The 4,346-nt window shown below is 40.5% G+C and overlaps 1 pseudogene across 1 annotated transcript; it reads right to left on the reverse strand.

Annotated features, from left to right (window-relative positions):
• Positions 1-219: 219 nt before the first annotated feature.
• Positions 220-1,756, reverse strand: LOC309828806 (lysophosphatidylcholine acyltransferase 2B-like; annotated as a pseudogene). Its single transcript has one exon. The product of its transcript is annotated as a lysophosphatidylcholine acyltransferase 2B-like (transcript).
• Between the last annotated feature and the right edge of the window lie 2,590 nt (positions 1,757-4,346).

Here is a 4,346-nt window from a genome sequence, read left to right on the forward strand (position 1 = left end):
CCACATTGAAACAAACATACTACCTGAAGAAGAAAATTAGGTACTATAAAATCAAATTGAAATATATATTCCTTAAGCACATTTTAAATATCATAATTAAGTGCCCAGGCCACTTAGAGTAAAAACTATTGTGTCTTTCCTCAAAGGATAATTTTTATTTCAACCTGGATGTTAACTTTCACCATTTTCAGGGCTGCCTTTAACATCTGAATACAACCATCAAACCTGTACTTGCTGTGGTAATGAATATATATAGGCTGCCTGGAGGTCTAAGTATGAACTAAATAACTTGGCATATCCTGGATGCTTCAGGGCAAAGTTCTTAAAGGTCCTGTATGAAATGTACTCTGAGTTCTGTCCAGCTATCTATCGAAAGAGTCTGGAAACATCAAGATCTGGCACTCCAAAAGCTGCCCGAAGTATAGCAGCTAACTCCTGTTCGGTTATGAAACCATCATTATCAAGATCAAAAAGCTTAAATGACATGTGCAGAATCTTTTCAGTGTTGGCAGGATTGCATAGAACAGTCAGACCTATCACATACTCTCTGAAGTCTATGCTGCCATCATTATTCCTGTCAAAGAGGGCAAAAAGGTGTCTCAAGGGCTCTGAAATTGGGAGTTTCAAATAGTTCGCCAACTCTGTAATTCCTATCTTCCCTCCTTTTGAGGCAGCTGCAATTGTAGCACATTCATCCAAACACTGATGAATATTATCCCAATCTAACTTTAATTTCTGGCTAATTTTTGTAAATTCAACCAAACCGCCTTCCATGGGTAGTCGAAGGTTACCTGCAGAAATCATCAGTCTGCAATCTTCATAAGTGTGATCTGTCACAGGCACCCCAAGAGCATTGGCCATGATGATCCTCACTGTATTGGCAAAAAGGACGGGGTCTTTTTCTTCTCGGTCATTTGGGATATAAACGGGTATAAACTCAACTTCTACCCTGGTGAAGAGTTGACTCAGGGTCAATATACAGGTCTGGAAGCCTGTAAACCCCTGCCAGGTCCAGGTCACGGTGTCCAGGGTGTTTGGCTACCTGAGCAGCACTGGCTGCACAGGAACACCTGGAGAGAAGGCCCCTAGTTTAAAGTGACCAGACAGCTGCGATTGGTACACACTCCTTCCAGGAAAATCAGGATCTGTGGCCACTTCCTATCAGATGTCACTGGCCTCAGGATTTCCTCCCGGGTATTCTTCCTCGAATTGGGGTCATCTCAGGTCACAAGCACCGGCTGCGTTGACAGTAAGAATTTCCCAGCCACGGGGATACGCACATTTTGACTCGCAGAGACCACCGAGGGGAACCCTGCTACGACACAGGCGACTGCGTCAAAGAAACTGGAGTGCGGTGCTGCAACGAAGATGCAGGCCTCGTCTCGGGCTGCCTTTATCCCTTTCACTTTAACCAGGAACCCTGCTGAAAAAAAGTCACCTGAAACAAGAACTTGAGAGTTGGCTGCACCAGTCTTCTTCTCCAACTCCTGGCGGGCTTGGTTGGTCGAGCACGACGACCTATGGTGGAAAGCGCAGCCACCGGCCAGAGGAAGATGAAGAGGACGGCGATGTAGGACACGCGCACCGGCACCAGCACAGCCCCCATGAGGACGATGTAGGCCCAGCGCCACGCGCTGATGTGCGTCTGCTGCGTGAAGGGGTTGTCCACGGCCGGTGGGTACAGGGACTTGCTTGTGTCTTGGCTGAGGGTGGCTTCCAACACCGCAGCCTCGGAGTCCGAGGTGGGCTGTGCCATGAAGCCCACTGTTCCTTAGTCTCAGGACGCCTGTAGCTTGGATCTGGGGGCGGCCCCCGGAGTATACCCCTGCCCCATATTTAAGTGCTCTTTCCGTTCGCACAATTAGAACTCTTTGAGGCAACTGTGGGTTAATAGACAATGATATATTACCTTTAAAGTAAGAAAAATCAAAAATGGTAAATGATGTAACAGGAGAATTAGAATTATATCAACAGCACAATCTTTTTTGCTTTTTGTAAATGGCCTCCTTTTGACATATATGCTTAATAAATTATTTTCACATAATTTCTGAAATTTACATTAAGCATATTTATATACCTACTAAGGATGAATTAAATAGATGAATATTTATTAATCACAATTTTTTAATTTAAGTGCCATTACCAGTCAAGTTTACTTACAGTGAGATGCTTTGGCAGTTGGTAAGTCAAATTCATTTACTCTTCCTACAAATGGATCTCTTTATGCTAAGAGGTCCAACTGATGGCAACCTTGAGCCTTTATATCTGTTACAAGTACTCTTCTACATCCACTGAAAATTAGAATACATCCATTATCATAGGCCAGGATTACCCGTGGCACGTTTTGATGCGTACTGTTAATATTAGTCCAGATGAACTGGTCAGCATTCCAAACAGACATAAGTAACAACAACGAGAAACCTTAAAATCACCTTTGTCAGAAACACGTTTTCATTAAAATAAGTCAGGATTACTTCATTGTGTCACCACACACGGTCAATAAAGTCTTGTTCCTTCCTTTGTTGCTGCCCTTTGAAAACGATCAAGAGGGAAGCATAATTCAAGTTGGTGTGAACGAGGCTCTCTGCTAAACCTTGTAGCATTTGCTGTATCAAATATTCCTGTTTGCTAATTTAAATTCCTCCAGAATTAAAAGTCAAATTTTAAGTTTCTGAAAGATGTTTCTAATTATTGGAACACAACAGGTTACCCATAAAACAGAAAGAGCAGTGTGGATACCAAAGCTGGTTAAACAGAATGTGATCTAAGTGGAAAGATTATGGGCTTTACAACCAGATGGATCTAGGTCAGATCCTGGTTCCAACCCTTGTACTGTGGGCACTGGCCAATCTCATTTTCACATCTGTAAAGTGGTGATACTCCCTACCTTGCGATGTTATAAGGCACAAGTACTCCCTACCTTGAGATGTTATGAGGCACAAGTACAATGTACATAGAAAACTGGGCTTTTATTGGTAAATACACGTTGCTAGGATACAATGATGAGAATTCTTAGGGACATTCCACTTTCTTCTGTCACTATCAGAACTAGGCTTAGTGAGGGAAACATTCCTTTCACCAGCTTAGTTTTATTTGGGAACACAGTTGTAGTCTTTAAGGAGCCATGATTTGGCAGTGTTACAGGTTGTCTCCCATGCCAGATGAGAGCAACCCAAGAGAATGAGTAGTAATCCCTTGAGTTGGTCTCATCCTCTATTCTGTAATTCTTCCTGCCATTTTTTTTTTTTTTTTTTTTTTGGCCACGCCGTGCGGCTTGTGGGATCTTAGTTCCCTGACCAGGGATTGAACCTGGGCCCAGCAGTGAAAGGGCTGAGTCCTAACCACTGGACTGCCGGGGAGTTCCCTTCCCACTCTTATCTGTAAGGCTCATTAATACTTTTGAACCCTTGTTTGATTTAACTGCATTCTGTATATGGTTCTTAAGGGAAAGATCAACATTACCATGCCATCTTCCTTTCATATTTCCCGCACAGTGCCTAGCAGTGTATCAAATATATTATTTATTCATTTAGCAAATATTTGAGTTCCCACAATGAGTCAGGCTCTTATTCTAGATGCTGGATATATGTCAGTTAATAAAGCAAAAATCTCTGCCCTGTGGAGCTTAGATTCTAGTGCACATAGGAAGTACAGTATTCAATCCTTGTTGCATTAAATGGGGCAAAAGCACATTTTGATCTTTTTTCTAAATCTCTCACCAATTTAGCTGAAGAATTAAGGCAAGTAATTTAATGGATCTGCTTCCCTACAATGTTTAATAAATATATATGTATATATAGAATCTTCATATCCTCTTTTGTTACTCTTCCCAGTGTAAGTAGTATTTATGGCCTATTTTAAGATGCACATTCATCTTGTCATATCTGCCTTCAGACTAATAAATATACTATAAATCCAAGAGATTTGATAATAGAATTTTTTAACGGTCAAAAAATAGTAAAAAGAACTTTGGAACAATAAAATAAAAATTTATACCATTGCAGTTTTGCCTTTTAATATGGCACAGCTAATCTTTAATATACATTTGTAAAAGGCACCATATATTAACAGGGTAAATAACACGAAAAACCAAAACTGAACCACTTTCTCCAACTTCCTTTTTGTACAAGTGTGTACATTTTAAGGCAGATGCTTTTCTGGGCAAAATACAACAAGAAAAAAACCAACATTATGTTACAAGTTCACATGTTCTCAGATTTTTCTTGATGTCATTTGTCAGGATATTTATTTATGATAAAGCATATTAAAACAATTTTTCCTAATGAAGCTTAAAGAAGTTGATGAACAATTTAAAAAAATTATTTAGAGATTTCATTACAGACTCG

This window comes from Grampus griseus (assembly GCF_964374135.1).
Source record: "Grampus griseus genome assembly, chromosome: 1".
NCBI classification, from domain to species: domain Eukaryota; kingdom Metazoa; phylum Chordata; class Mammalia; order Artiodactyla; family Delphinidae; genus Grampus; species Grampus griseus.